Genomic DNA, 11,915 nt, shown 5'->3' with positions numbered 1-11,915 from the left:
GTAACAAAGCTTTTAATGACAAATCATACCTTATTTGCCATCAGAGAATTCATAGTGGAGAAAAGCCCTACCAATGTAAAGAATGTGGCAAATCTTTTAATGTAAAATCAAACCTTATTTGTCATCAAAGAATCCATTCAGGAGAGAAGTCTTACAAATGTACAGCCTGCAACAAAGCCTTTAAGGGAAAATCAAACCTTAGTCACCACCAGCGAATTCATACTGAAGAGAAGCCCTACAAATGTCAAGAATGTGGCAAAGCTTTCTGTCGAAGATCACACCTTAGTCAACATCACAGAACTCATACAGTAGAGAAGCCCTTCAAATGCGCAACATGCAACAAAGCTTTTAATGTCAAGTGGCACCTTATTTGCCATTAGAGAATTCATATTGGAGAGCAGTCCTACCAATTTAAACAATGTGGCAAAGCTTTCAGTACAAAATCACACCTTATATGCCATCAAAAAATTCATACAAGTGAGGAGCCATATGAATGTGCAGTATGCAACAAAGTCTTTAAGGAAGAATCAGACCTTAGTCACCACCAGAGAATTCATACTGGCGAGAAACCCTACAAATGTAAAGAATGTGGCAAAGCTTTCTATCGAAGAACATGCCTTAATCAACACCACAGAATTCATACTGGAGAGAAGCCCTACCAATGTAAGGAATGTGGCAAAGCTTTCTATCAAAGATCAGGCCTTACTAATCACCAGAGAATTCATACTGGAGAGAAGCCCTACCAATGTAAAGAATGTGGCAAAACTTTCTATCAAAGAACACACCTTACTAAACACCACATAATTCACACAGGAGAGAAACCCTTCAAATGTACAACATGCAACAAAGCTTTTAATGACAAATCGTACCTTTTTTACCATCAGAGAATTCATACTGGAGAAAAGCCCTACCAATGTAAAGAATGTGGCAAAGTTTTTAATGTAAAATCAAACCTTATTCGACATCAGGGAAGTCATATTGGTGATAAGCCTTAGGAATGTTCAGATTGTGGCAAAACTTTTAATAAAAAAGCATGACTAATTCACCACCAGGGAAATCACACTAAGAAGAAGCCCTACAAATGCAAAATTTTGATGAAGCTCTTAATGGAAAAGTACACATTCCTCAGTAGCAGAGAAATCATACAAAAAAGAAGTCCTACAAATAAAAAGTGTGGCAAACATTTATTTGTCAAAAATTATTTTTAATTGTTTCCAAATAGTTATATGTGACAGTAGAATGCATTCAGACAAATTATACACAAATGGAGTACAGATTCTCCTTCCACAGACTGCAAGTATTGCAGACACAAAGGTAATGTAATCACACATGTATTCAGGGTAATGATTTCCAGATCATTTCACTGTCATTATCCTCCTTACATTGATTCCTTTCCCCTCACTACCTTATGCATAATCCAAAGACTCTTTATTCCAATTTCCCCCATTATGGATCAGCATTTGACTGCCAGAGGAAACATTTGGCCTTTAGTTTTGGGGTTTGACTCATTTCACTTATTGTGGTATTCTCTACATCCATGTATTTACTAGAAAATGCCATAATTTCCTTTTTCTTTAAGTCTGAATAACATTCCATTGTCTGCATATACTACATTTCATTTATCCATGCATATGTTGAAGGGCATCTAGGCTGGTTCCCTAGTTTAGTTATTGTGAACTGAGCTGCTATAAACAATGATGTGGCTGAGTCACTGTAGTATGCTGGTTTTAAATCCTTTGTGTGTAAACCAGTGAGTGGGATACCTGGGTCAAATGGTAGTTTCATTCTGACTTTTCTGAGAAATCTTAATAAAATTTCCAGAATGGTTATATCAAATTGTAGAACAAGCAGCAATGTATGAGTGTACATTTTTTCCACACATCCTCAATAAAACATATTTTTTATGTTTTTTTTTTTTATAAATTCTCGGTGTAATAGGAGTGGGATGAAATCTTCAAGTAGTTTTGAGCTGCATTTCTCTAATTGCTAGAAATGATGGGCAATTTTTATGTTAGTTGATCATTTGTAATTTTTCATCTGTGAATTGTTGGTTCAGTTCATTTTCCAGTTTATTGATTGGGTTATTTTTGGTGTTAAGTTTTTTGAGTCCTTTATATATCCTGCAGATTATCACTTTATCTAATGTGTATATGGTAAAGATTTTCTTCCATTCTCTAGGCACTCTCTTCACATTACAGATTGTTTCCTTTGCTGAGAAGATTTTTATTTTGAGTCCATCCCATTTATGGTTCCTTGATTTTACTTCTTGTTCTTTTGGATACTTGTTAAGGAGGTCACTTTCTAAGCTGATTGTGTGCATATTTGGTCCAAATTTTTCTTCTATTAATTGTAGGATCTCTGTTGTAGTGCCTACATCTTTACTCACCTTTGAGTTGATTTTTCCACAGGGTTAGAGATAGACTTTGATTTCATTTTGCTACATATGAATTTCCATTTTCCCCAGCACCATTCTTTAGTGGACTTTCTCTTTTTCAATGTATGTTTTTGGTGCTTTAATTTAATATGAGAAAATCCTATTTATTGAGTTTGTTTCTGCACCTTCACTGATGTATAGAAATGCATTTGATTTTATATCCTACTATTTTTCTGAATTTCTTTATTAGGTGTAGACATTTTCTGATGGAGCTTTTGGGTCTTCTAAATGTGGGATTGTCTTTGGTAAATAATGATATGTTAAATTCTTATTTTCCTATTTATATCCCTTTAATTCCTCTCATCTGTCCAGTTGCTCTGGCTAGAATTTCAAGGACTATGTCAAAAAGAATTGGTGGAAGAGGACATTCATATTCTTTTCCAGTTTTTATGGGAAAGGCTTCATTTTTTCCTCTATTTAGAATGATTTATCCTTCAGCATAACATAGAAGACTTTCACAATGTTGAGCTACATTCCTACTATCCCTTGTTCTTCCAGTGTTTTAGATATGAATGAATCTGCATTTTGTTTAATGTATTTTCTCCATTTTTCGAGATGACCATATGATTCTCTTCTTTAAGTCTGTTGATGGAATAAATTATGTTTATTGATTTCCAAATGTTGAACTAAATTTGCATCTCTGGCAAAAACCCCATTGGATTGTGGTGCACCATCTTTTTAATGTGTTTTTGTATATGCTTTGACAGAAATTTTTAAAGAATTTTTGGGTCTGGTTCAACAGGGACATTGATCTGAAGTTTTCACTCATTCATGTGACTTTTTTTTTTGTATCAACATGATACTCATAGAATGAGTTAGGAAGGGTTCTCTTCTTTTCTATTTAATGGTATAATTTTAGGAGTATTGGTGTTAATTCTTCTTCGAAGGCATTGTGGAAGTCATGTGAAAATCCATCTCTGGTATGTGCCTTCACTTGGTTGGTAGACTTTTGATAGTTTCTTCAATTTTATTGTTTTTATTGGTCTTTTTACATTGTTCATGTCCTCTTCATTCAGTTTGGGTACTTTATTTACCTCTAGAAATTTGTCAACGTCTTCAAGATTTTCTATTTCATTGAAGTATACATTTTCAAAATAATTTTATTTTCTTATGTACTTCAGTAGTGTCCATCATGATAATCCCTTTACATCATGAATTTTAGTAATTTGTGTTTTCTCTCTTTTCCACTTCAATATGCAGCTAAGGGTTTATCAATATATGTTCTCAGAGAACCAATGTTTACTTTTCTCAATCTTTTCATTTTTTTTTTTTTTTTTGTGTGTGTGTGTCAATTTCATTGATTTCAGCTCTGGTTTTAATTACTTCCTGTCTTCTACTATTTTGGTGTTGATCTGTTCTTCTTTTTCTAGTGATTTGAGATGTAAAGTTTGCTAATATATTTGTTGACCTATAATTCGTTCAACGAATGAGCTCAATGCAGTTATCTTTAATTTTAGGCCTGTCTTCAAAGTGTCCCAGACATTTTGATATTTTTCATAGGTGTTGTCACTTACCTCTAAGTACAATTTTAATTTTCTCCCTGATTTCTATTGCAGTCCATTTGTTATTTAGATTGCAGGTGTTAGAGTTGTTTTATTTTTATTTTATTTTTGATTTCTAGTTTCATTCGGTTATGATCTGATAGAACACAGGGTAGTATTTTTATTTTTTGTATTGGCTAATTGTTGCTTTGTTTTGTGACATATGGTCTGTTATAGAAAATAATGCATGTGCTGCTGAGAAGATTGTGAATTTACTTGATGATGAATGAAATATTCTATATATGTCTGTTAAGTATAAATTATTGGTTGTATTTTTTAATTGTATGGTTTCTTTGCTCACTTTTTGTTTGGAAGATCTATCCAGTAGAAAGAAAGGTGTATTAAGGTGAGTATTATTGTTTTGTATTCTACTTGATTCCTGAATTTGAGAAGAGTTTGTATGTATATGCTTCTTTTTGGGAGAATATATACTTAGGATTGTTATGTTTTCATGATGTATGATTTCCTTAAGTAGTATGAAATGTCCTTCTTTATCCCTTCTAAGTTTGGCTTGATGTCCACTTGATTGGATATGAGGATGAAAACCCCAACTTGTTTATGAAGGCCATGTAAATGATATATTTTTTCCCAAACCTTCACCTTCAGTGTTTCAGTGTCTTTGTGTCTGGATTGAAAAATCATCTGAAATCAAAATTGGTTTTTTCCTATATGTAATTTGATTTGTTTCTCTCACAGAGTTTAAAGTTCTATCTTTATTTTGTATATCAGTTATTCTCATAATTTGTGTGGATCTGTTGTAATTGTAATTGTGTCCACTTGTGGTTCTGTAAGTCTCTTGTATTTGATTTCCCCTATCATGATTTAGATTTGGGAAATTATCTATTATGTCATTGAAAGATTGTGTATTCCTTAGGTTTTTATCTCCATGCCTTTGTCTAGTCTGATAAATCTTAAATTTGGTATTTTTATGATAGCCCATATTTCTTAGAAGTTCTGTTCATGGTTTCTTCTCATCTCTGTATGGTTGACTTTATTTTTAAGGCTATGTATTTTGTCTTCTTTGTCTGAGGTTTCAATTTCCAAGTGGTGTAGGCTGTTGGTGATGCTTTCTATTGAATGTGTAATTTGGTTTATTGATTCCATCCTTTCAAGGATTTATGCTTGGTAATTTTTCACAATTTCTAATTCTTCATTGAGGTAATCTTTCCTTTCCGTTATTTTTCTTTGATTTCACTCCTTATTCTATACTTTATTTCACAGGTCAGTTTGACTATTTACATTCTAAACCTCTGGCATTTCTTCTAATGTGTTGTCAGCTGGTTCAAAAAACAGTGTTCAGCCTGCTAACTCAGTTGCCTCTCCAGTGCTTTACATAGAATCCCACAGTGCATAGTGAAAGCCTCAGTGTCCAAGATTATTATAAGAATTTCATACTTTTTAGACATTGTCAGGAGGCAGGAGAAAATCTGTCTCACAGGCAGTGTTTGACCAGGTCAAGGCCATGCTTAGCAGTAGATTAATGGTTAAGATTGAGTTCTGCATCATTCACTGGTGGAGTTGAAGTGACTGAGGTCTTTAGTACCTTCTCTTTGTGTCTGCAATCAACTGAAGCTCTGCTTCTGTTGAAGGTGTGTGTCAGGTCAGGAATTGTTTCTGTGCAAATTGAATAGCCATAGAATGGTAAACTCTAAGAATGATTGGGTTACATTTTAGTTGAAAATGTAGTGTTTAATGGCAACAGTTTAATATTCCGTGTACCAATTTTTCACTTGAAATAAAATGTCACTTTGTTTTACATGCACACATCTAGTGACAATAAGGTATATCTTAAGAAATATTAACCTATTATGTATATTAAGTCAGTTGCTCATAATTGCATTTCACCAACTCTACTAAATGCTTTAATTTAAACTAGAATAATTAAATTAGAGGTTTAATGAGCAATAAACCCTGAAGTTAGCAATCCTGGAATGTGTTAGTTGAATCATACCTTTCTCTTTTTGAACTCTTAAATTTGTGTCCATGTAATGTTTTGAAATGGCAACAGTCAAAAGCAAGAAGCATTTTAAGTGCTTATATTACATATTGTAAAATAATGCTTCTTTATTGCTGCCTTATCTATTTATACTCATTGTAATCCTGGGTTAATTGTACTAAGTGTAATCCCTGGAGGCAAAGAAATGGCTCAACAACTTAACCGTAGTGATTGCCCATACTAAGCAGTGAATATTTATCAGATGAGTAGATAAGTATTTCTTGAATTAATAAATAAATAAATAAGATAGCATATGACTTCTGTAAAGATGATGTTGGATAAAGTACACTGGACCGAAGACTTCATTCTCAACCCTGAGATAGTGGCTTTGTTACCTTGGGCAAGTCAGATTACTATGCTAAACAAAGTTGAGATAATGGGATACCTCAAATGAAGTTAGTAGTAGTTGCTCTCATAAGTCCTTGGAGTTATGACTGCCAGTATTTTTTGTTGAATAAAATCTTATGTGGGGAAACATACTTTCCCCTGTAAAGTAAATGTGATGTTGACATTATTATTTCCATGCCTACCTCTGCTGATTACACTCTAATTAGACACATGAGCATACATTTATATTCAGAGTCACCTGCTCCTTATCTCTTTCAGAACTGTCTTTTGGTAGGTTTTGCAAAATAAATTTTCAGTATTTGCTTAGTCCTACCTACCTCTGAAAACTGTTACGAACTGTGCCCAATTGGCACTCCCCTTCCCTTCTCCAATGGTGACAATGTTCTTGGAAAACTCAAGTCATTCTAATATTGCTTGGGTAATGTGGGAGGCATCACAACTGTGCATCTCATGTGCAGTTCATTACCTAGTCAAAAATGAGTGACTTTAATCAGTTTCTTTGTTGGACTTTCAGTGTCAGATACAAGTCATTTTATCATTTGTTCACTCACTCATTTAAGAAGTAGCTAATTATGCTCATGTAATCTATGAAACTAACTCCCTAAAAGGCAAATGTGTTTTGGTCCTGGCAAGAAACATGTTGTAAGAGGGAGCTGGGAAGAATTTGGAAGACTATGTGCTTGAATCCAGACCTAGCCTTGGCCCGTAGGCACAGCTTCTGATAATGCTTCATGATGCCTGTCACATCTAAGGGAGAGCTAAAGATCACTGGGATCCAGTCTGTACTGGCACTTAAAAGAGTGCTCATCATGGTGATCTGATTATATCTCTTGTTTTCCCAGGTGTTTGGGGAGAAATATTGGCCACCAAAGTTTCATTCTCATACATAAGGAATGTGAGGTGAGGCTATTCTCTCATCCCTGGAAAAGGAACCCAAGAGAAATCTATAGTTTGAGCTCAAGGTGATGTGTACCTCATGCCAGGCATTTGAATTCTTCTTGGTCAGGTCTGCCAGAGGCTTGTAGATTGAAAAAAGGAAATCAGGCCGGGGAGATAACTCAGTTGGTAAAGTGCTTGCCTTAAAAGCACAGGGCCCTGAGTTTGATCCCTAGCACCACAAAAAAAAAAAAAAAAAAAAAAAAAAAAAAAAAAGAAAAGAATAAAAGAAAAAAGGAAATCATTTGGGCATGGGCAGGGAGAAGTGTGTAGAAGTGTGTTAAGGACGAAAGGTAGGCCACTCAAAGTTGAATGCAACAGCTGATGTATTTGGCCATTCATGTACAGGATGGGTGCCCACAGATGTATAGTGCTTGAAAGTGGATGAGGCACATTACTGTCACAGAGTGAATGGAAGTGTGTGCAATCTGAATATGTTTGGAGAGAATACTGGGTTAGAGTGAGAAAAGTGACCTTTTAATTATTTTTTTTAATTTTTGGAGCCTGCATTTTGATTCATTGTACACAAATGGGGTATATATTTTTTGTTTCTATGGTTGTGCACGATGTAGATTCATATCACTTGTGTCATAGTACATTCACATAGGGCAATGATGTCTTTCTCATTCCACCATTTTCATAACCCCCATCCTCCCTCTCATTTTTCTCTGTATAATCTAAAGTTTCTCCATTCTTCTCTCAACCCATTCCCCCACCCCCATTATATATCATCATCCACTTATCAGGGAAAATATTTGGTCTTTAGATTTTTGGTATTGGCTTATTTCACTTAGCACAATAGCCTCCAATTGCATCTATTTCTTTGCAAATGTCATAATATTATTCTTCTTTCTGACTGAATAATATTCCATTGTGTATCTTTGTGTTTGATGTGCTGGTAAGGACTGAATGGGGTGGCAGTTCCTTTGGAGAATGGAAACTGGAAGCAGGATTGGGAGACATGCAACCCAATCAAATGATGTGCAGTCAAACACTTTTCTTACTTTTCTGCAGGACTACTCTCATTCTACATGGCATACTTGGAGGAAAGCAGAGGAAGTTTTATCAAACAGATGTTGTGGATAACTGGATAGGGAAAGAAAATGATTAGGTGAATTAAAGCCAAATTACATGTTAAAGGTGGATCTTGGGATGAACCTCAGACTTTGAATGGGAACTTTCTGGTCATTTTTGAGAATGCTTGTGACACGATTCCTCTCCACTTGATACAAGTGGCTATGTGTCAGAAGGCACTTTGTGCCAGGCCTCTGCTGTTGTGATGCGTTTTGCAGTCAGGTTCCAGTGCAGACTGCTAAGTTCTAGGAAGTTTCTTTTCTCCCTTTGTGAAGTTCAGGGATAATGAGCTGGACTGTCCACCACATAGAACTTGTGTATGTGTGCATAATTATCAAATAATGGCACAAATTTGGGAGTCTTTTGTGAATTACCAAATTTTTTATCTGGGAAATTATGTCTCATGAGGTCTCATGCTTTCCTGTAATCAGAGTGACCAAAGGCTATCTAGATATAATGGTTTGAGTATTTGCTTCAAAGATGGTCTTTATTTAGTGTGTAAGTCTCACCTCTGTAGTAGGTTCTGCAGATAAAAGATCAATAAAATGGAATCACTCTTTAGGACTTGTGTTCTACTGAGTGGGCTATAACTGCCTCACAGCAGTTCATCTTATGTACTTTTTAACTTTTTTTATTTTGCTTTTAATTTTTTACAGACAGCATTTTAATTCCTTTTAAACAAATTGTGTACATCATTTCATTTCTATAGTTGTACACAATGTAGATTTATACCATTTGTAAAATCATACAAGTACAAAGGTAATGCCTGCCTCATTTCACCATTTTTTGTGTCCTCTCCCTCTCTTTTCCTTCTACATATTCTAAAGTTTCCTGATTCTTCTCTCATTCTCCACCCCCATTATATATCATTCTCCATTTATCAGGGAAAACATTTGGCCTGTGGTGTTTTGGGCTTGTCTTTTTTCACTTAGCATGATATTCTCCAATTCCATCCATTTATTTGCAAATTCCATATTATTCTTCTTTATGGCCGAATAGTATTCCATTGCGTATATATACCAGGTTTTCTTTATCCATTCATCTGTTGAAGGGCATGGGCTTTTTTAAAATAACAACTTTATTGAGGTGTGATCTTACCACCATTAAATTGATTTGTGAAGAGTTCTGTTCCACTTCTATGTGATTAGTACATCCAAAATGTTGTGCACGTACACCACGGCCTATCAGAAATTTTTCTTTATTCTGAAAGAAAACCCTGTTCCCACTTGTAGCCATTCCCATTTATAACTCTTCTCTTGCTCCAGAAACTATGAGGCTTTGACTCAATGATTTGTCCATTCTGAAATAAATAATTCTGTATTAAATAATACAGAAGTAATATTCAGTGCATTGCCTTTTGACAACATCCATGGCCTGAAGTCAGCTCTCTTACTTTCCTTTTGCCTTTAGCTGGTCATTATACTTCACTGAGTCATTTCATTGGTTCATCTTCTGGCCTGAGTTCTTTGGAGTGAAGAAAAGGCGGTTCTTCCTTCAACAGATATTTGTCAGATGCCTCCTTTATGTCACATTCCACAAGGTTCCTGTTCTCACTAAATTCACAGTCTGATAAAAGTACAATGGGAAACATGAGCAAAACACATATATAAATGCAATCAAATGATCAGAGAAGCCCTGTCTAAGGATAAAATGTTTATACCAAAATTTGAAAGAGGACCCAGTGACACAAAGAGATGGGGCTAAACATTGGGCAACATTTGGACCTAAGGGTGTCAGGAGTCTGGTGAATTCCAAGGCCTGAAAGGAAGCCAGAGTGGCTGCATTGCTAGTAGGAGGGTGTCCCAGGAGAGAGGAGCAGGGCCATGGTTACCTGGCTCTTTTTTGTGAGAAACAGTTTTGGATTCTTCCAGGTGGAGTGCTATGATCTGATTTGGTTTAAGAAAATCTGGGCCATCGAAGGACCCGGGGTCACGAGGCCGTTGGGGGGAGGAGCCCGCGGCTGGGGAGGTTCTAATCTGTTCAGCCTTGTGGCATCCGCCCCCTTCTGCAGGGTCACGCTGAGCCAGCGCCCGGGCCTGGGAACAGGCCACAGCCACCTCTGCCTGCCTCTCCGCCTGCCTCTCCACCACCATGGACCCCCACAAAGTGAGTGAGCTCCCGGTCTTCCTGAAAATGTGTAAGCAGGATCCAAGCATCCTGCACACCAAGGAGATGTGCTTCCTGAGAGAGTGGGTGGAGAGCATGGGGGGTAAAGTACCACCTGCTACTCATAAATCTAAATCAGAAGAAAATATCAAGGAAGAAAAAACAGATAGCAAGAAGACAGAGGAAAACATAAAGAGAGATGAGCCATCAAGTGAGGAAAGTGATCTGGAAATTGACAATGAAGGTGTAATTGAACCAGACACTGATGCCCCTCAAGAAATGGGAGATGAAAATGCAGAGATAACCCAGGAGATGATGGATCAAGCAAATGAAAAGAAAGGGGCTGCCACTGAAGCCCTGAATGATGGTGAGCTACAGAAAGCCATTGACTTGTTCACAGATGCTACCAAGCTAAAACCTTGCTTGGCCATTCTGTATGCCAAGAGAGCCAGTGCCTTTATCAAGTTACAGAAGCCAAATGCTGCCATTCAAGACTGTGACAGAGCCATTGAAATAAATCCTGATTCAGCTCAGCTTATAAGTGGAGAGGGAAAGCACACAGACTTCTGGGCCACTGGGAAGAAGCAGCCCATGATCTAGCCCTTGCCTGTAAACTGGATTATGATGATGATGCTAGTGCAATGCTGAAAGAAGTTCAACCAAGGGCCCAGAAAATTGCTGAACATCAGAGAAAATATGAGCAAAAATGTGAAGAGTGAGAGATCAAAGAAAGAATTGAAAGGGTTAAGAAGGCTCGAGAAGAGCATGAGAGAGCCCAGAGGGAGGAAGCCAGATGACAAACAGGACCTCAGTTTGGTTCTTTTACAGGTGGCTTTCCTGGGGGAATGCCCGGTAATTTTCCTGGAGGAATGCCTAGAGTGGGAGGGGGCATGCCTGGAATGGCAGGGATGCCTGGGCTCAATGAAATTCTTAGTGATCCAGAGGTTCTTGCAGCCATGCAGGATCCAGAAGTTATGGTGGCTTTCCAGGATGTGGCCCAGAACCCAGCAAATATGTCAAAATATCAAAGCAACCTGAAGGATATGAAACTTATCAGTAAATTGTCAGCCAAATTTGGAGGTCAAGCATAATGCTCACCTGACAAAACCCTTGCTGAAGGAAAAGCAACCTAGATCATTTAATGGATGTCACAATAATAAAAATCAGTGTACCTCTGACCTCATCAGGAGAGCTGGGGTGCTTTGAAGATAATCTTTACCCCTCTGCAGCAAATGCAATTGAAGCACTTTACAATGGTTTGCCATTAGGGTATTCATTCAGATAATGTTTTCCTACTAGGAATTACAAACTTCAAACATTTTTTAATCCTTAAAAATATTTAAAACACAAGGGGGTGTTATTTCCTACATTTTTCTTTACTAATCATTTTGAATTTTTTCTTTGATATTGGGCAAGGCAGATACTAAGTATGGAAAATACATTGCCCTAGTGTTAGTGAAATACTTACTAGTGAGAAGTA

At 36.6% G+C, this 11,915-nt stretch overlaps 1 pseudogene across 1 annotated transcript; it reads left to right on the top strand.

Annotated features, from left to right (window-relative positions):
* The first annotated feature begins 10,404 nt into the window (after window positions 1–10,404).
* LOC306652660 (hsc70-interacting protein-like) lies at window positions 10,405–11,526 on the top strand (annotated as a pseudogene). The gene has a single exon. The product of its transcript is annotated as a hsc70-interacting protein-like (transcript).
* Window positions 11,527–11,915: the final 389 nt, after the last annotated feature.

The sequence above is a fragment of the Sciurus vulgaris genome (genome assembly GCF_902686455.1).
Source record: "Sciurus vulgaris genome assembly, contig: HiC_scaffold_424_arrow_ctg1, whole genome shotgun sequence".
In the NCBI taxonomy this organism is placed as follows: domain Eukaryota; kingdom Metazoa; phylum Chordata; class Mammalia; order Rodentia; family Sciuridae; genus Sciurus; species Sciurus vulgaris.
Note: the sequence above shows the minus strand (reverse complement) of the source record. Positions and strands in the feature narration are given on the sequence as shown.